Raw genomic sequence first — 22,207 nt, forward strand, 5'->3', positions numbered from 1 at the left:
ATGGCCAAACGTTTTCAATTATGTTTCTTTACTCGACAATTCCGCGTTTCTCGTCATTTCGGTTTCGAGATGACAGAGGCAGGACAGGTACACGCCCGTATTTGATATACATATATATGTATCTCGAAGCTAGCAAATGTACGATTTATTTCAGACTTACATATGCGTATATTCGTCTCACGCAACCCACCTTGAAAGGTCAATCCCCTCGCATGATTTTTCAGAAAATCACAACTTCTCGTGTATACGTAATAGAATACATAGCAGTTGTACGTATCGAAATTATTAAGTACGTTTAATTCTTATATACAATTAATTGAGATTAAAAATGCGATTAATTAAGGATTAAAATAAAAATTATAAGAAGAATAATAAATTAATATAGTCTTTAATAAATTATGTAAATTCGCTATGTCAATTTTTCGCAATCGAATAGAGAAAAAAATATTTTCGGCAACAGTTTGTCTACGTTAATTGAAAGTTGCTAATGTTTTAAAATTCATAAAATTTTTATTAATATTTAACCTGTAATATCCACCTTAAAAATCTGAATGTTTTTTCTTTGCCTTTTAGAAAAAATCAATTTACGTATTCAGAAAAACTAAATGTCGCTTAGATTTATTCTATATCAAAAAACGTAAAATTCATGTTACGATGTAAGATTTGAAAAAAGAGAGAAAATGAAAAAAAAACAATATTGCTGCAATTTTTGTGATATTAGAGACTTCAGAAATATCAATTGGAATGCGAAAATTAAAACAACAGAGAAGTTAAAAAAAAGTATCTTTGTACATTTTCATAAATTTATGACAAAGTAATGTCACACGCTACGAACCATAACAAGGAGGAACGGAAACCGGATGAGTCGGCGATAAAAATCGATATCTCTTGCAGAAAAATAATGACCCACAAATGTAATGACTGTGTTAAAGTTTATTTGCGAGTTCATTTACCAAACTCAATCAAAAAGTTTCATTGCTTTCTCATCGCAGGTTTTAAAATGATTGTTTAAAAAAAAGTTACACTCGCAATGTTATTGCTGAAAACCTCTGTTCTAGTTTCTTTAAGACACAATTATATTAAATCTGTATCCACGGAAGTTGGATTTTGTTATAGACCGTTAAACGCCTTTAAGATCGACATAACGGCAAAAATAATTCACTATCCTATACAAGATGTCCCAATGTAATTTTTTTTAATTGGATACTAATTTTTACAAAATATTCAATTATTTCAAATATTTTTAATTTCATTTAATTACTAAAAAATCTTCTGTAACAAGCTTTAATTAATGTCAATTTCATCGTTAAACAATATGTTTAAAATTTTCGTAGCAAAACTTCATGCGACTAGAAATTATACGTAAAATAAGGTCTTGCTTCATCTCGCATCTCGTTATTAATATGTACAACTTTTTGGAACACGCTGTATAACACGGAACAGATGGTCACGTTTCTCCAGCACGAAGAATGTTGTGCAAATAACGAGTACTGCTATTTAAATGCTTGTCTTGGAGAGATTCTGTCGAATGACAGAAACGGGCATTAAGAACTTGTGAAGTAGCTTTAATTAACCGAACTGGTATATAATTCACTTATGGCATAACATCTTCCTCGACTTTGACGATCCGTTGTAGATATTGTATTTACAAAAGAGGTTCTATTGTTATTTTTAAAATGAAGCATCATTCGTAATACAATTAATTTACTTTAAGCGATATAAAACACGATACCGTTACTTAACATTAAAAAAGATTACGGGAAAAATACAGTTCGAATAATTGAACGCTCGAATGATGGGCATCCTATTAATCGGAGATTGGGATAATCAAGGATAATAGTTCTATTACTTGCGAGAGGTTCCATCACCTGCAGATGATGATTCTACTATTATATCACTTTTGCCAAGAAAGTTCACGCCAAAGGTTCGAAAATTATTTCGTCCAGAGTACTTCAAGCGTGATATAATATGTACTTTCATCGTTTTTCCATTAATATCTTTGAATCCCGTAAGATTTCATAATTAGAACAAGTACAAGAAACGTTAATATTGTTTTGAATAAATTATAAGTTGATAAGTGGTAATTTACCTTACAAGGGATCCATTAGACCTGTTAAGAACGGATTGCGATGAGTATTACATATATTGTAGAGAGGTCTCCCCTGTACATAAGGGTAATGGAGCAACGGGTATTAGTTTCCAATAAAATTAAATTAAAATTAAATAAAATTAAAATTAAATTAAAATAAAATTAATAAGTCATATAATCAGAACATACAAACAAGTTTTGAGTTGTGGCGCAGTAGTTAACGTTCATGACTTTTGTACGCTCCCGGTTTGCTATATATTCTATATATATGTTAATTATAAAAACAAAATCCTAGACATATAAAAAAAAATATATATATTTTTTTATGCACTTGGTGTTCTAGGATTTCATATTTTTTCTTATTTTTATATGTCCCGTTAGGAGATAAGTATTATCCTGCAGTATGTTCGAGTGATAAACCTTCTATTTTAAAATATGTAATAATTTGAATAAAATATAAAGATTTTCTTTATTCTGTATTTCGTCTCATTTTTCTATATTATAGAATTAAAAAATTTAGTTTATAATATCACTATGATAATATTTATTTTCATACACACAGGGATATCCTTTCTACAATAACGCTCATCAAAATCCGTTCTAATGATCCCCTTGTTAGTCTACTGACACTATTATTGCAATGAAATTTAAAATGTTGATAAAAATGCTAACAATTATGAGAATTAATGAAAAGTTATGAAAATTAATAACAAAATCTTACTAAAATATTTCTTTAAGTGATCAACATTTAACTTAATAACATAATTTCTTAGAAAGTAAATTTTCACTTCCAAATAAAACCACTAGTTTATGTATAATTTTCACCGAATTATAATAAATTTACAATATATAATTTTTTTTAAATTTTATTAGTTTTTTATCAAATTTATATGTTAATAATCGAATAACTCAAATTACAAAAGAAAAATTTCATATACTTTTAATTTTTATAAAATTTAATATCTTGAAAAATATAATAGCAATAGCAGAAAAAAACTTTATCTTTACAATTTAAATAGTATGTTGACTTTAAAATTTTAATAATATAAACATATTTTTCTATATATATATATATATTTCGTAGATGTATCTCACTTTGTAGATTTTTTAATGTACAATAATAACTTAAAAAATAATATTAGAGATTTATAATATAATATTGCACGCATTATAAAAAATATTTCAAGTACTTAAAATTTCCTTCTAAATATCTTTTAATTATCTAATTATAAGTATCTAAAAAAATATTTATAATTTATGATAAAAATATTTAAAACGTTTAATTTTTAAATATTTAAAATATTAATTCTTTCTGCAAAATCTTCAACGAATCAATCAGCGTTCCAAAAAGAAACGCGTACTCAAAAGTCCGAGGACAACGAACTTCTTACAAAACTGTGATATGTTCTACAATCGCGAAAAGCAACGATTCGCAAATCTAAAGTTACGCGGCAAGGTAAAAGTCACTTACCCCGTGACCAGCGGCTTAATCCATCCGGTATCGTATCCAGGGTGTCATAGCACTCAATCAAAACGAAAATACAAAACTCTTCACCACCAAAAGACGCAACGCGGCGCGAAGCGGAACTCGCGGTTTACATCGAGGACTAACCGTATTCGCGATCTCCGTGTACTCGTGTCATCGCGCAATCGCACAATTGTCGTTCCCGTTGAACACTTCCTTTCGCGTCCGAATATGACCGTCGCGCCGGAACTGTCTGTACCTTTTTTCCTCGTTTTCCTTTCTTCCGTTTTTCTCGTTTCTCCAAAGCGCTCGAAAAGTCAAGAGATCGCGACGAAGAGAAAAAGAGAGAGAGAGAGAGAGAGAGAGAGAGAGAGAGAGAAAAAGAGAGAGAGATGAAGCGGATGGAGCCGACGAACGCGACGAACCGAACGGGCCGAACGTCGGCGACCAAGTGAGAGGCTAGCGGCATCGCCGCTCGAGTCTCGTGACGTCACGGGGCCTCCTCTCTTTTTTACCATTCCACGGCGAGCGCCTGGACGCGCGCGAGAAAGGGGCCCGTCGCGGGCCCCTTCTCTCCGCGTCCGCGATGCCCTTCTTCTTCTTTCTCGCGAGGTGCCACCGCGGAGGAACGTAAACTCTCCTCGATGATGGTCCGCGCGCTATCGGCCTTAACGTTTCCGCCAGCCAAATTCTTCACGTTCGTCAGTCGCACGGTCCCGAATCAACCTCATTGTATGAACCATCCGTTCTTCTCGCGGATTCGACCAATCGGCGTGCTCCGATTTCGAGACCACAAGGCGAATTTGGATTTCAAATCCTCGGGTGCGAGGAAAAAAAATTCAATTGTTAACATTTGCTCCGTAACCTTGAGCGTAGATAATAAAGCACTGGCATACTTCGATGCTTATCATTTCACCTAGACAAAGACTTTCATTATGATCCGTATATCTAACTCAAGATTGAAATCTGACGTGAAATTGAAATCTGTTGTCTTTTCAAAGTAGGTAGTGTATCAAATGCGTTATAACGTTAAGCGTTTTATATTAAAATTTAAATCATTGCATATTAGAAAATCTATAAAGCGAGATATGTCTACAAAATGTACGAAGAAGCATATATATTTATATTTTATTAAAATGGTAGGTAAAGTCAGATATACGATATTCAAATTATAAGGACAAAGTTATCTTTCTTGCTGTTATTAAAAACTATATAAATTTTTCTTTACAATTTACTCAAGTTATTCAGTTGCGTAAATTCAATAACTTTACATAAACCTAAGAGACAAAAATTGTATATCCTTTGATTTATAAATACACTAACAGTATAAGATATATATATACATATATATATATAAAAATAGGAAAGTATAAAATATTTTGAGACACACGACGCGATATAATAAAAACCTCGAGAGACAAATGGACAAAAGCATTAATGAACAAAGAGTTTGCTTTTCAAAAAGCTATTGCATATAATATACAACTCTAAATCCGCTTATCACATGAGAGGCTCGCTCCAAATTATATTTCCGTACCCTCCTCCCATCGCCTAGATCGATCGTGCGCGACACCCGTTACATGGGATCGTTCGCGAACGTTTCTTTCGAGCGGGACACAAAGCGAAGAGCGAACACTTTCACGCGGAGGCCGAGTTTGTAAATATCATGGCCATATTTTCTATCCGCTCGTCCCCTCACACCACTCGCTCGTACACAGCACAAATATATACGCGGGTTCCCCTGCTTCGCTCGCGCGTTATTACGCGTTCTTGCCCCCTTACTTATTCCGTTGCCGCTTTATCCCTCATCGCGATATGACATTAGATAGACGCGGCTCTCCTCGGATCATAATCATTGCGTACAGACGCCTCGGCATTCCTCCTGCACCTTGATTACCCTTTATTATGGCAGCCTCCGCGCGCGACATGTACTCGAGCTTCGTTAACATACTGTCGCGAATTGCGACAGAGGGATTGTATGATTTTTGTCGAAATTATAATAATAATATCAGCTAAGCGTAAAATTAAAGATGAGAGAAAGGAATCCAAGTTACCATTCTCTTTTCAAATAATACTCGAGTAATTTTTGAATTATTTCTTGTTTGGAATGTAATTCTTTTTTTTGTATATGTATATTTTTAAAGATTATAAGAGTGTGTTTTCGTTGAATATATTATTAACCTTTATTCCGTACTGATGGATCATTTTTGTCTGTGATTTTTCCAACAGCGTCAATTTCTCGAAAACAAATAATCATAAAATAATATATTTAAGTAAATTATTTTTCAAATTTATTATTTTAGTCTTTATTTAGAATGTTCAAAGAAGATATATACATTTTTTCAGATTTTTTAAAACACTTTTACATATTAATGAACTTATCGAAAATACGCTGACCCACCTGCACAGTTAGAAGGTGCCAAAAATAACAATTAACTTCAATATGTGTTACAACCTTCTAAATACTTGTCAATTGTATCATTAAAAGATGTGAAGAGAAATGAAAAAAAATTTTACACGCAAATATGTGTTTCTTCTTTCATTCATCTTGCATCAATTCACGGTATCTATGCGACCAGTGTCAATTATAAAACACCATGTTGCGCTTATTTGCATTGAATTAAAAATTTCCCGTCGCAGCCGGCGAGTTTAAAATGTCGAATAGCAAAGCTATCGCAATGTGCGGAAGCGTGAGACGGATTTTACGATCGAGACTTTTTCTTCAACTTTATAACACACGGCGGCATTGGCGAGTCTCGGTCAGTGGACTTGAGTCATCGTATAAAGGTAAGAAGAGGAGGAGAAGGAGGAAAAGGAGAGGAAGCGACAGGAGAAGAAGGAAGAGGTGGAGGCATACAGCTGCCCAAGGGGAACGAGAGGACGACCCCTTCTCGAGTACGTCGTCAATTGCTCGGGTATTCAGGATACGTTGCGCTCTTGGGCAGGTGATGCAAGAGCACGAGCGAAACGAGCTGATTCTAGTTTCGAATGTTTCAATCATTACGTAGTATAAAAATACCGAGTACCGTATTAATGGTCAAATAAATAAAATAAAAAAAACAAAATATCGAAAATGCAAACTGTTGAATAAAGTTGAAGCATGTTCAAATTGTAACAAAATGATACGACGCCTGAAAATTACATAAAAGAATATTATAAACGTGAATGATCTAGGTGAAGAAAAGTGTGAACCGTATAGTTTCTTTCCTAGATTTCGAAATAAAAGAAGAAATGTTGTGAAATGCTTAAGTCGCTGAGAAGACGATATATATTCTCTATTTTATGAAGATTGAATTCGATTGCTAATTTGAGCGACTTGGACAAAATTCATGCGACGATTTCACAAAAGCTCGCGCAATGACCGGCTTGATATCGATTAATTTGTAGCCTCGCGGTCATCGTTATCCTGGATTTCTCTGTTAGATCTGCACGTTGATAAACGCAGTTCTATGCATGAATTACCCGCTTTTTAACGAAAGCCTCAATAACTAGGAACTAGGGGAATGGCAATGATGAGACCAGTGAGAGGAAGACGTCGCTCAAACTTGTAAAAAAGGAAAGCATGTATTTCTAACGAAGAAAATCGTCAAAGTAACAAACAACTCTTTGAAGTGATATCCTTTGAATTTTCATTGAACGCAAATACTAATTAACAAGAGCTCGACAAACTACACTTTCTAACATTCGCACAATAGAAAATATATTTCCACGTACTTTCTTAAAAAGAAAATTATCGAAAAAATGGGAAAAGTAATTCACACGAAAAGAACTTGTTTCGTATTCGCAACAAGAAAATAAGTCTCTCGTGCAAAGACAAGTAAAACTGTGCTGGGTAGTTGAAATACTCTTCAGTGTTCACACGATAAAATAGATAAATTCATTCTTAGCTGGAAGCAGTTAATAGAAAGCAAGAAACGTAGGCAGGACACAAAAAGAATCTGTTTCACGTAAGTAAAAAGAAAAATGGATTTCTCAGATAAGAAAAATATTAATGTTGTTAATATTAAATTGCCTTAACTACCCGTTTTTGTGTCACCTCGAGGAGAAGTGTGACACAGTGTTAGGTGCGCGCGATATATTATTTGAAAGTTACTGTATTACAGCGACATGATCTGCGACGCGAGATAACGGCGGCGACAGTAAGTGAGCATACTTCTCATGCTTTTCTTTTTTTTTAATTTCCATTCTTCGCATAAACATAATCGCTTTCGATCCGAAGATTTCACTAGCTACGACCTAGGGAGGCGACGACCTCGCGTTAAAATCTACTCGGGCTAGTAACAATGCAACTATTGTCAAGTATTTATAATCTAGATATAAATATCTAGATTGCACCGTATTCTTGATTTTTCTATGTATATATTACGCTTCAATCATCTACATTTGTTCGTAATTATTATTATATCAATAGATATAAAAATGTTTAATTTTTAGATGATGTCAGATAATTCTCCCATATCAATTAAAATCTAATTAACTTATAATTGCGATATCATATGATACTATACGATATTATTTAATATGAATGATATTACAAACTGATATATTATCCATACATAGTTATTACAAGTACGAACTTGTAATAATACTATAATTGTGCAATGTAATTTATAGTATAATTATTATAATTAATATTTTCGACATTTTCATAAAATAATATAAGGTCACAACATCAAACCTGACGACTTTCAAAATGAAATAAATAAGCGATATATAATTTAAATATTTATTTCTTGTCAGATAGCAATAGAGTATAGAATGGTATCTGAAATATTTGATCTTATTCATTTTTTTTTTAATTTTTGAGAAATTTTTTTACATTTGTCAAATGTCCTCTACATTTACCCTACATTGCTCTAGTCTATTACGCAAATTTTACATTATTGCATATTGTTATGACTGTAATTTTTTCCTGCATATTGGCACTAAATTTGTTACAAGAAATAAATATTTAAATTATATATCGCTTATTTATTTCATTTTGAAAGTCGTCAGGTTTGATGTTGTGACCTTATATTATTTTATGAAAATGTCGAAAATATTAATTATAATAATTATACTACAAATTACATTGCACAATTATAATATTATTACAAGTAATTGTAAATATACAGCAAAAAATTACAATCATACCAGACACTATAAACAGCGATGCAAAACCCGCGTGATAAATTAAAGCAATATAAGATAAATGCGGCGGACATTTAATAAATATGAAAAAATTGTTTTTTAATTTAAAAAAATGATTAAAATCAAGTAATATACTTAAATGCATTCTATATCCTCTTGTTATCTAACAAGAATAAATATTTAAGTTATATTTCATTTTAAAAATCGTCAAATTTCCTTAACTTATCCTATACAACTTTATAAAGAAAATGTTGCATTTCATAATTAAAAATTGTTTAGCTACGATAAAAACCTATGGACTTTTATATCTGTCACATCGAGTATCTATAAAACTTAACAGTTTACTTTGCAAGTAAGTGTATACATAGGGGTAGACGCACTTTGATATTTCATCTTGAATAACAGCGAAGGGAAGTAAAGTCGCGAAGGTGGAAGCGAAGAGGAAAACGTTGGGAATAATTAAGAGAGTCGTCGACTGGCACGACCGTAAGTCCATGATCTTGAGAAGGCAGCATTCTTATGTCGTGGGAGTACTTCACATAGTTAGCATCGCGGAAGAATGCAAGTGAGAGACAGAAGAACGCAGTGGATGTGGGGTGAAGAGGGAAAAAGAGGATGCTAGCAAGCAGAAACGGAGTCGCGTAGAAAAAAAAAGGGAGAGGCGAGCGGCAACGACATAATTAATGATTTCTCCGTGGTATTTAACGTTTTCACTGATCTTGAGTCTCCCGAGATCTTTAATTTGTATCAAGACACTTTTCTCTTTTGCATAACGAAAATTCACGACACGCGACAATTTTCGCACTCGGTTTCGCACTTAAGCGTTCAATTTCGCTTGCACAGTTTTATCTCAGGAAATAACAGCGAAAAAGAAACAAAATTAATTGCAAATGTAAAAATGAAATGTCTACAATTTTTTTTGTTTCTTATCTTTCTCTCTCTCTCTCTCTCTCTCTCTCTCTCTCTCTCTCTCTCTTCTTTTTCTTATTTTTCTCTTTTTATTTTCGCGAATAATTTCGCAAATTAGACATTTCGCAGAGACAAGGTTATCAGTATATTAATCGAGTAAGAGTAGCGTTGCAATAATACCAACAATAAGAATTATCGAATTATCTTTATGACTATTGCGTCGTGTGATTTCAACGATATTTTGAACACCGATAGGTATCGCCTGCCTCGCCTGGTTTTCTGCGAGCTTAATTACACGAGAAAAGGTGTCGCTTTGTACTTTCTCTCGCGCAGCGAGCGAAAAAGAAAAATAATAAAACGCGCATAATAAAATGCAAACTCCAGGCATTACACGTGGACGTGGGTGCGCAAACTGCGCGCGTGTGAGCGTAACATACGCGCGTGAATGGAAATTGACGTTCTGTTGCTGGTACTTTCATGTGAAGCAATTCGCATATTTCCCAATTCCTTTCCTAGCTTTCTCGGAATTGTTTCGAGTCATCGGCCCAGATCGATATATCCAACTAGATATACAAATACGCTTATCTCTATTTACTTTTATAATATCTATAAATATATATTTTTTATTTTTATATTCCTAATTATATTATATAATATTATATAATAATATTATATTTCGTTTTTTTTTTTTTTTTTTTTTTTTTATATTTCTTTTATTTCGATATAATTTCTATTATTGTATATTCAAGAAAAAGTAGAACAATATTGCTTTTATATATTTATTTTGTTTGTGTGCGTATAATAATAATATCATATTAAATTCTATATATAATAATAATATAAAGTTATATAAGAAATGTAAAAAAAGACAAAACTTTTAATTAGAAATATAAAAAATAAATATAAAATAAATAGATATATGATACGCGAGTTTTTACATGCGTGTCTCCAATAAAAGACGTTTTACGAGAAACTTTGCAAGAGAGAGGAAGTTGACAGAAATTTAAAGGCCAGTCGATGGAAAGCTTCGAGCCGGTAGCCGGAGATGACCCTAATTTGTATGTCGCTCGCGAGAGACTTTTCCTTCCTGTGATACGCGTGTCGACGGCACGTTGTGAGAGCAAAGAGACCGGAATCGATCGACGAGAAGAGAGAAAGAGAGACGAAAGAGACCGGAATCGATCGATCGCGTAGCATTGTCCCACGCAGAAGTGCGTTCGTTAAAGCCGTTCGAAATGTGCCGGACGTTTCTGCCGCGACGTTGCATGTTGCATGTTGCATCGCGTAACCACCTATGCAAAGTTCAGGAAGAGAGCATGTCCCGGCTATGTTTATCCTATGATTCAGCGCTACTCGGCCGATCGTAGGCCGTGCGTTTCACGCAGAGCGAGCGATAGATTCACGCGTCTTCGAGACGAACAAACGTAACGCGAATTATTCTCGTTTTTATTTTTTTTTTTTCCATCTGGAAGCGAGCAATACGTGCAAAGAGTAGTCGCATTTTCAACGCTTTTAATTACGAGTGTAATATTTTATTAAAGAGTCTTCTGAAGCTGCATATTTTGAAAATTATATTTCCTTGCTGTGAAAAAGTCACGTTATTTAAATTTTATTTCTCTACTGTAACTCTATCTATCTTCGCGCATATTTAAATTACTTACATTTTTCTATAATTTCCGTTTTCTTGCAATGGAAAGTTCAGAATTCATGTAATTCTGACCGTTAGGAACGTAGTTATAACTATTTCTTTTTTTTTCTTTTTTTTTTTTTTTTTTTAATGACATGACTTAACCCATTTTGCAAATTATGTCTAAACGTCTTCTAGCTACATTTTACTAAATAAACATACGTGAATATAATGTATTCCGGATTTCCTGAGTGAAATGTCAAATTTGCATGATGTCACTCGTAACAAAATCCGGCTCGATCCCGTCGCTGGAAGTTAGTTTTGCGCAGGAAGGCACGAAGGAAGACAGCCCCGCCGGGCCTGAAGAGAAGTCTTACGCGCCTTCCTCTCCACCGATGCGTTTTATATTAAAGCATAGGGTAATGAAACGTTCATACGCGGCGAACGGCGAACGGCGAACGATGATATAAAAGGGTTTATGCGCGGCGACGATGGATCTCTCGCATTCGACTCTGATCCATATTATAAAATAAAGGTGGGTGTAACGTGTGTAACGGTACGCTGTAACCGCACCGCACCACCCACGTTCGATGGGATTGCTCAACGTTTCATATATGGTCATAGCCTAAGGGCGAGGGCGAAAGAGAGAGAGAGACAAGGCGATGCTGCCCCGGGAAGGGAAATTCTATAGCGCTCCCGACCGCGATATCCTCTCGTTGATGAGACCGATCATTTCTGGTGAGGAAACCTTTCAATAACACGACACGCGATACGAGTTCTCACGGGGTTTGTGTGTTTCTCGTTCCTCTATTTTAAAAGTGATAAAAGTAAAATAAGATATAAAATTGTACATGCTTTTCAAAAGAATTATTTGTGCGATAATTAATTCTTTCTGGAAGTATTTGATTATCAGTAACAATAGAAACACAATATAAAATATATACACGAAACTGCGAAATATGTAAATGTTTTCTGTAGTACAATTAATAAAATAATATGAAAGAGAATGATTACAATTTTAAAAAATATAAAGAATTAATATCTTCAAGTTGTTTCCGTAATCATTTTTTTATACATCCTGATATCATCTATGCACGTGGTTGATATTTTTTATTGAATTCGTGGATCAAAAATCATCGATCAGTGCGCGTAAACAAGTTTATAAATTGCATAAAATTATTCAATATCTCATTATTTACCTACATCCTTTTCATATTATTAATAAGCATGCTTATTTGGCGATGACACATTTTTCCTAACATCTTTTATATGTATAGGGAACAAAATATGTACACCATAAGAACGTGATTTGCACGTGGCTTTTTCGAGAAGTTTTCCTGCTTGCAAATACGTTTGATGGAAAGCGCGAGATAGTTGCGTAATCCAGCCAGAAATTGCTGCAAATCGGGGCGCGCGAGGAAAATTAGATACGCGGTAGCGTAACTTTTTCGTTTACATAACGGAACAACCGCCGGGATATCGACGTGGTAGAACGTGGGCTAGCGATTTGGCGCGCGGGAATCGATGAATACACAGGGTACAAACCTGAGAAATGCTTTTCAGTTAGGTAACGCCTAACGAAGCGATGCGCGTAATGTATGCGAAAAGGTGAGATGTCGGTTTTCATACACATATAATTTGCCGTTATACGTAAATAACCGCGGACATAAAGGTGTAAGAATAACATTCCTTGTCGCGAATTTTATTGATAATAAAATTCGCGATTAGTCTTCTCCGATTCCGGCGTTTTATATCACCCAGAAATGTACGTAGTAATTATACCTATTGAATGCACTAATTCCATTGACAGTAAGTATACGCAACCAATGACACGTGTTCGAGATTGTCTAAAGCTATTTTTCTCCATGCTCGACTTTTTGTCAAACGGTCCACAGGTCATCGCAGATGAGTTCGTAAAAATTGGTTTACGTAATGCACCGAATGTAGATACTTAGTCGACTATTTTTTTCGATCTCCGATATATGAAAGGTTGGGAAATCATGACATAAGACATAAGACGTGTCATTAATTTTTTTTAAATGAATATACATTTTTTTAGCTTAAAAACTCTTTCATGAAAGATATTTAAAAAACAGAAAGAGAAAACATATTTATATTTATGCTAATAATTGAATAAACATAAAAAACTTGATTATATATGCACACACACACACACACACACACACACACATATATATCTATAATTTTCAATATTTATTTCTTACATAATTATTGTTATAAAAAATAACACAATTCTATCCAATAATAATTTCAAATTTTTTTTTTAATAAATTTATCTGCCAATCTTCTTTGAAAAGATACCCGTGTGTCTAGAATTGATCCGATTACATTGTAATCATCATTGTAGTTTACCGCGCGAACACACGGAAAGATTGCGATACTTTCTATTTGGAACCCCGAACGCGATACAATTTCACTTGTTCCCCAGTGTTCAACTCCGCCCACGAGAATTGTTAGCGCAATTGGCGGCCTCTCACCGGCGACGACTGGCGTTGAGGGTTAAAATAAAAAAATGCACTCGCGACGGCAAACGCAAGGGAGCGGAGAGAGAAGCCGCGTGTAGGAAATAGTTCCGGGTTCGCGGCTCTTGTGGGACGACGTTGGTCACGCGATTCACGCGCTCGGCTAATAATTAGCGGAAAGGCGTAAGAGTTGCCTGGACCCTCGTCAGGAAATTGCGCGTAGGATAGACGCGTCATTAACGAACCTACGCGGATTAAGCCTTGCCTAGTCAGCTATACGATTGCTTTTTAACGTACATTTTACGTAAAATAAGATAAAACAAGTACGAATGACAAATTCATTCACCTGTTATTATCAAAGATATTAAATTATACAGATTACTTTTTATTATTATATTTTATTTTACTACATTTCAGATGTGAATTATAACGAGAAAGAAAATCTGAATTTGCATATTTTCTATAAATGAAAATCGTATACGTATTATATCTCGCATATAATCGAACAATATCAACACGTACAAACAAATATATAAAAAATTGTTTTTGTCACTGCAATTTAAGTAAAAACTTAATAATATATATTTCAATAAAGTCACTACAGAATTAAATGTGAAACACTATAATTTCTTAAATTTTTATTCGCATATTAAGATTGTTATATTAAAGTTGAAATTTTTAATTCAAAAATTTTTTTCGAAAATTTTGATTGAAGCTAACTCAAGCAAAGCCAATAATTTTTTCAATTATTTTTGTGAATTCACTTAAATTTATCGCATGTAAAAATCATTCAAATGTTTGTACGTTCAACAAAGAAATCATAAATAAACTTTTATCTCGATTTAATCTAATATCCATAGAAAATATGTGTGGTGCAACAGATTATATTTCTCTAAGCAAAACATTCAAAATCAAACTTTTATCAATTTCATTAATTTCACTCCGACGTAGTTTATCTATTATTTCTTTTTTAATATTTATATGTAATACTAATATAGTAATTTTTTTTTAATTTACTATGCTGAAAATGCTGATCAATGGTAATAATCAATCCTATTTCTGCTAGTCATTAAAGCATATATTTAAAGGGAAATTTATCAGCTTTTATCGAACGGGATATTTTGCCTTCCCGACATTATAATAAATTTCGCGGATCAATCAGACTATTAATGCGCGCAAACTTTTATTTCTGCAAAACTGAAATCTGAGCCTCATTAAAAAGAACAAACAAATATTAACACAAATGTTTGCGTTATGAGCAATATGATAACATTGAATATCTTATTCCACACGAAAAGATATATATAATATTGTATTGTAAATAATTTTGTTTTCAAAATTGCAATTTTGGAATATATAATTATATTTTTAGAATACATAGTTAAAATTTAGAATATTTATTTAATTATATATTTAATTAAATAATTAAATAGTTCACACATTAAATAATATTTTTTTTTCTTTTTCTCTCAGCATAATGCACGCATATATTTATTTAATTGATAGATATCAGAAGCGTAAAGAAATACGCTATAGATAGGACAAATATAAATTCTAAAACTCACTATATGGATGTGTTGCTGCCATCTGTCGTGGACACAGAAGGAAAGTTGAATAGAGAACGTTGCTCGTTGCTAAAACAGTCGATGCCATCTGTAATATTGAGATTTAGTTTGTAACAAAAAATGATTATCAGCGATCGTAAAGGCAAAAAACTTTATTTCTATGATCTATATTTTTTATATACATAACTTAATTCTGAAATAATTTTATTTATCGGTAATAAAATTATCGAAATTTATATTATCAGACATCTCAATCTGAAAAACTAAATCTTATAATTAGAACAATATTTAAACATGTATACTTTTTTAATTTATCAAAAGTAATTTTTTTAATTTATCAATAGTAAACTATATTTCCTTGTTTAAATAACAATGTTTAATATTCAATTAATTTATGTTAATGAATGCTTTTTTTTATTATATAAAATTAGAAACATCTCATTTAACAAAAGTGACAATTTCAAAATTTAATTTTTTTCAAAAGCTTTACATTTATATTAACTTATTAGTTATTAACTTATTAATTGTAATCTTAATATTTATTAATTATAAATTTAATATTTTAAATAATATTTAAAAAGATAGCTAGATTCTAAGTTCACATTCAATATCTATAAGTGTAGAAAATACAAATAAATTTTGAAATGTTGTCCTTTGCTGTGCGAGATGGTATGAATTTGCTGTGGAATTTTGAATATTAAATGATTGCCATAGCAAAACTTTATTAGCGGCTCAAATTCTTATCATTTCGTTTAATAAACAGAGACCGCGTCATTGCTAAATAATCTGATTGCGAGTGTTGTAACACAAATAAAAATTCAGCATGAAGAAGCTTAAACAGGACATGAACCACCAATGACGTAATATGTGGGTCGTATATTTTAGCGACAATTATCGTATCCAGTAACAATCTTATGCTGAGTCTTTTAAACGGTCGTTAATAACGTTAAGTGGAACAATTTAGGCATCGAGCAATAATGAGTCCGCCGTGATTAGCTACAATTATTTAACCGATCAAGCTAATCGATTAGAAACAACATGCATGTTTTAATTAATCCGCTAGAAAAAAATTGTACAATGAATAAAGAAAGATGAAATTTAGAATAGTGTTTTTCTTGTTTCTCTGATTTTAGTGCCGCAATTTTTTTCGAAACTTTATATATCCTTAAATATTTATAAAAATATTTTAAAGTACATAATAATTTCCAAAATTCTTTTGCAAGATTGTTTGGTCCAAAAAGCAGTAAAGAACAATATTTGGATCACTTCAAGAGAAGTATTCCAAGGCGAGAGAGAGAGAGAGAGATATACATTAGCAGGTATATCGAGGAAAATTCCGTTATACGCTTTCCTAAAATAAGTAAACAGACCTTGAAACTGCTATTTGATAGAATCAGTATGAGCAAGATCAGGGTCGCGCTTTCGTTAAATATTAGCACGCAAGGTTCTATTGCTTGTTAGCTCTTTTTGTTCCTACTCACGGCCCACTTATAACCCGACTCGTGCATTAATAGACACAGAAGATTTGTATATCAAGCGCAAGTGATTGCATGTATGTTTTGCGCGCGCTTTTATGCAATGATATAACGAGTGGGACGCTTCAAGATTGCTTAAAGTACAATAAATAAAGATGAAAAAAGCAATTCAAATATTCTCATTTCTTCCGCAAACATATCAAAATGTGTACAGTAATGCTTGAAAAATTTATGGTAATATTATTTGAATTAAATATATATGTATATGTGTATCTCTTTTTGATAAAAAAGCTTCTTATTCTTTCTATTTATAAGACATTTTTCTTAGTCGGTTCAAGATGTGATTCTGTTGAATGATAGTATGTAATCATCAGATAGCCGAATCGTGTGTACGAACACCTGAGCAATTATAAATTACAAACAAGTATGTTTAAATTTCAACCTCTGACGCGATTTCTCATAATTCAAACACATTTTTCTCTAATCAATTAAATTTTGCTCGTACTGGAAACAAACCGGTCGTAGTTATCGTAAGATTATGACCTCGTTTTTTTCATGGAAAACAGAATATAGCTGCTTTAATTATTTTCTTTTAATTTCTTAAATTTGTACAATAAAGCAAGTAATATTTTCTTTTTCCAACACAAATTTAGTTTCACTAAAAAATTTATACATGTTTTAAAAATAATTATCTCAAAGCTTATATAAAACGCATTTATAAAGATTTTAAAACTTCTCTTAGATGTGTTTATTAACTTGTAATCATTTTCTGATAGCACAATAGTGATATTGATCTCTAACTATAATATAATAAAATAGTAATATAATAAAAATTATTATATTATTATAGTATAAAGTCGAATACATCGATAAAATATAATGTTAAAAATAAATGTCATTTGTGGATAAATGATAATAACGAGACTATGTTCATGCATGCATAGTAAAACATGCATGAATAACGAGAGAGAGAAAACGGAGTTAAGTAGTATGGCTAGTCGCGTATCGATATGCATGAAGAGCTCGTTATATATCCGTGCACGATAATACATATTATGCCTTGACCTTATATCAGACCTTACCAGGCTATCCTCATATCAAAATACCATTTATATGTAACATCAATTTTAAAATATATATTCCATCTATGATATTTTACTTTACCCTAGAACAAGATAATTTAATGAATAAAACAACCACTTTTTACATTTATAAGTCTTACATCAATTTTTAGATTATTATTAACCTTTTACAACTGAGAATCATGTCGATATTTTTATTAAACAAAAATTTACTCTTCAATATTTGTTTAAAAAAATATATCAGACACGCTGTATATATAAATATTTTGTCATTTTTATCTGTAAGTTGAATGAAATATTTTTCAAACATATATATACCCACACATACATACATTATCGTGTGTCAAATGTACATAATCACATTGACGAACATAAATGCCAAAAAATGTTTGTAGATTACTTTGCAAGATGATTTGAAAATCGTTTTGCAGAAAAAAAACGTGTGAACGTTATGCTCTTAATCGCACATATTTTGTGTTTAATTGACATCAAGAAAGTTCGGTTAATGCGTTTGAAGAAGCTACCGTTTCGAGAAGGAATCACTCTTGAACAAACGATAATAATTATTTAATTATACAATAGAAATCATGGTAAGCAATACGTCCATTATTATAATGAATGTAAATTAAGATTTTATTTATTGTACGCTATTTTGCTTTTACTCATTGTTTTAAAACATGTTTTTATATATATTTAATATATAAAAAAATAATTTTGACGCGTTAAAGAAGAAATTTTAATTTAAAAAATTTGTAAATATAAAATAAATGAGATTACTTTAGAACCTTTTACATTATTTTTTTCTTAAATATTAAAATCTTGTCTGTTGAGCTGAAAAATAAAATTAAATTTATGTCATGCAACGTTATGCAACGTCTACTTTAAACACAAAATTCTATCTAAAATAATTCATTGATAGTAACTTATATTATTTTGCACTGTGTATGTATATAAATTCTTTAATTGAGCATATAGGAATTAATATACATATACAATATAGATACACATATATAGATTAATAAAAATTATAAAGACATGTGTTATAATATTTTTGAAATTTATATAATATGTAGGGCAAATTTTTATCTCGCCTTGGACGAATGCAAAGTGAATATTTCACGAGAAAAATAAAATACGACGACGGATGACCGTTAGTTCGCGTATAAAAGACATTTATCCGGTTTAGAAGTAATTGCATATCTCAAATCTCTCGGTCGTCCTAGCATGGAAGGCTATTGTTGAATTGCGCTTGGAAATGATCACAATGCTGAGCTGCAACGAATAACGTTAGGTCGACAACCCTCATATTTACTTTGGTTATCAAGATTCGAAGACACGCTAAACGATAAGACAATTCTATCGATAATTAGGCGTAATTTTTTAGTTAGTCTTTTATACTTACAATTAGACTAAACTTTTCTAAACGTACAGTTACACGAGAGAGACTTGAACGTCTTTGTTTTCTTCTGGAACGAGACGGTGGAAAGTACGGTCACCTCCCTCCACGACGACGAAACCCGACCTTCTGATACTCCGCTAACGAGTCGGATGTGTTTAGGGTCAATTTGTCTATTATCTCGTTGTCAGTTTTATTTATTACTTCTAACGTCTCTCACGACGCGGTACGTATACGTGCGACTCTTCCACCAGGCTGAGATTCCTCCGTGCAAGTTAATCAACTCTGATTTCTCTTGACTGTGCTCGCTTTAAAGTCGTCGACATACTCACGCACTTTGCGTGACCAACTCGGAGATCGACGCACTCTTTCTTATACCGATTTGTTTGCACAACAAAATCTTGTAACTAAATTGCAATATCTCTAAACTGATAGCTAATCCGTTGAAGTACTTGTTGTCATATTTTCTATATGCCTCTTTCATTGAACATAGTTTAAATTAATATTCTAAATCTTTGATATATATAGATAATATATAGATAAATCTGTGAATTTAAAATTATTTCCTATATATATCAGAATTTTTAAATGTATGCAAAATAGTTGATATTTTAGTCCTTCAAATTTTAATTATAATACTATCGATATACTCTTATATATCTCGTTTTTTCTCTCCAACTTACATTTATATTTACACATTACTTTTTTCTATGCTATTGGAATATTCTTATTGTTAGATTAATTTATATTTCAAAATTGTGAATAAACTACGTTACTATTATATTATACATTCTCACATAATTTTTATGACATGTAATTTTATTAAAAATTTGTTAAAAATCACTTTTTCGACAAAACATTCCTATAAGAATTATGTAATCTCAATTATGTGATCTTAACGAATGGACGCTTCTAGTATCGCGGCACCCTGAATTGGTACGCAACTGGGAGTGTGGGTGGAGGAAAAGCCTGGTAGTGCGAGCAGCGTACAGGGAGGATGAAGTTGACGTGCCAGTCGTGAGCGCGATTCTGTCGCGCCGCGTACTTGAGGAGCCGCATGCGGCCAAGAAGAAGCGGCGGAACGGAGGGTGGAAAAGAGCGCGAAGAGAGGGAACCCCCGAAAAAAAGAAGAAAGGATTCTCTGCTGTCGAGGGGGATTATCGCACTCGCCGGACTCAGCGTTCAGTCCGTCCACGTCCGCTGTCGGAGACACGACCGGAAGACCGGTCTTCCCGCGCGATTGCTTCTTCCTGCTCCCGAGGACAAGAAGAATCGAAACGGAACTTCTTCCTCTTCGTCGAGAGACGCGTCGTCTTCCGCGTGTGCGCGAATTCTCGAAAGATCTCAATCGATCATCTCGCGGGGCTGAATTGATTGGAAATGTTGATAACTAAATCTCCGCTGGATAAATCTGTGCATAGTTTTTGGCTCGATTATTTTCAAGGAGACAAAATTGCCGGTAAGAATAAACCATGTAACTAATTAATGATTTAACCACAAGGTCGTATTATTCTGTTCTAGTTTCTTTAACGTATAAGTTTAGAATGCAGGAAACTCATCGTCGTTTACGAAACTGCATGATTTCTCACGTGCTTCCCGTTCGTAACAAGGAAGTATACGTATATATCATGTGTTGTGACTTCGTATAAAAGAGGAGAAATATTCCTAGCACACATACAGATTAGTCTCATATCTTTCAACTTAAAAGATGGCCTTAATTAATAATGGCCTTAAGTAATAATCTGCGATAAGGTCTAAAGCGTGATAAATAATATGTTTCGTAAACCGACTTTTACAACTTTGAATTTAATATTAATTAATGTTTAATTCAAATTCTTTCCTTTTAGCATATAAAATATTTAAAAAAAGAAATATCTTAAAAACAATATATTTTCACATATAAATTGAGGCATCAGAAAATAATAGAACATGATTTAATTAATTTAACAATTTGGTCAAAGTGTAGTATTTCATGAAAACTCATCAAAACACACGAACAATGAGAAAAGGTTTGTTAGCACAGGCGTAGGAATTTTGCAGTTCGTTAAGTAATTGCTTTACGTGACATTATGATAGTCGTGACGACCGTGCCGAGACGTGTCTCGTGCTTGAGTGCTAATTATTGTATGTTATTATCACCGTTTTTCTTAATTATCCACTTTTATTTATCTTGCACAAACTTCAAGTACTCATGTCGATTACAATACATAGGTAATATTTTTGATAACAGCATGCTTTACTGATAACATCTGCAAAAACAGCTGTCAAATAACTGTACATTAGATCCTCCAGTAATGTGTTCAAAAAATTGTCTAAAATTTTTTTTCGATTAGTAACGCAGTAGATAAATTATATTTTCAATTTTTAATTGTTATTGAATTTTTTTAAATTTCGTGTGTAAAATTTATATGTTAAAAATTTTAGTAATAATCTAAAAAATATTTTTGACAAAAACATATAATATTTGCGAAAAATATAAGAAAATAAAATAAGTTTTTTATTAAACTTTTGACACGTACCAACGCAAACATGACAAATATTGCACACTGACAAACGTGTTATATGAAATTTAATTAACATTAATTTAAATACTTATATGAAAATTAACATTAAAATTAAGTTAATAATATCAATAAATTTTCTACATATTTTATTATTATCTTTATTTAAATAGCTTTCGACTTAATCATTTTTATAATATGCCATTGTGTACAGAAAACTCATATCAGCTAATTTAAAAAAAAAGGACTTAAGGAGAGAGTTACTGTTTAGGAAACAAATCACGTGCCTGAGATATCAATCTTATCATCATGAATTAATCAATTCCTTCCACGATTTTCGTGTAGCCTATTCCGTAGTTACACGACCGATTTCCTCCATGCAAATCGTCACTTTTGTCCAAACAATGACGTCGTATGTCACGAGACGACGACGACGACGTTTTTCTCGGATTGTATAAAAGCCCGCGGATTGCGAGAGCTCGACA

At 32.4% G+C, this 22,207-nt stretch overlaps 2 protein-coding genes across 11 annotated transcripts in view; one reads left to right on the forward strand and one right to left on the reverse strand.

Moving 5' to 3' along the window:
- The window catches only part of Rhogef64c (Rho guanine nucleotide exchange factor at 64C), a 112,002-nt gene that overhangs the window by 66,408 nt on the left and 23,387 nt on the right, over window positions 1-22,207 (reverse strand). The window contains exon 3 of one of the 2 annotated variants that reach the window (XM_072897563.1): window positions 15,269-15,356. The gene's annotated coding sequence lies outside the window, so the exon portion shown is untranslated. Of the gene's footprint in view, window positions 1-3,560; window positions 4,004-15,268; window positions 15,357-22,207 lie in introns of those variants that run through there. The other variant, XM_072897564.1, reaches the window with a different exon arrangement.
- The window catches only part of Axo (axotactin), a 45,891-nt gene that overhangs the window by 934 nt on the left and 22,750 nt on the right, over window positions 1-22,207 (forward strand). For 4 of the 9 annotated variants that reach the window (XM_072897559.1, XM_072897558.1, XM_072897557.1 and 1 more), the window contains exon 1: window positions 20,195-20,680. The exons of 1 other annotated variant lie outside the window; for it this stretch is intronic. The gene's annotated coding sequence lies outside the window, so the exon portion shown is untranslated. Of the gene's footprint in view, window positions 1-20,194; window positions 20,681-22,207 lie in introns of those variants that run through there. 4 more of the 9 variants (XR_012047183.1, XM_072897561.1, XM_072897554.1 and 1 more) reach the window with 1 other exon arrangement.

The sequence above is a fragment of the Anoplolepis gracilipes genome, chromosome 8 (genome assembly GCF_047496725.1).
Source record: "Anoplolepis gracilipes chromosome 8, ASM4749672v1, whole genome shotgun sequence".
Taxonomy (NCBI): domain Eukaryota; kingdom Metazoa; phylum Arthropoda; class Insecta; order Hymenoptera; family Formicidae; genus Anoplolepis; species Anoplolepis gracilipes.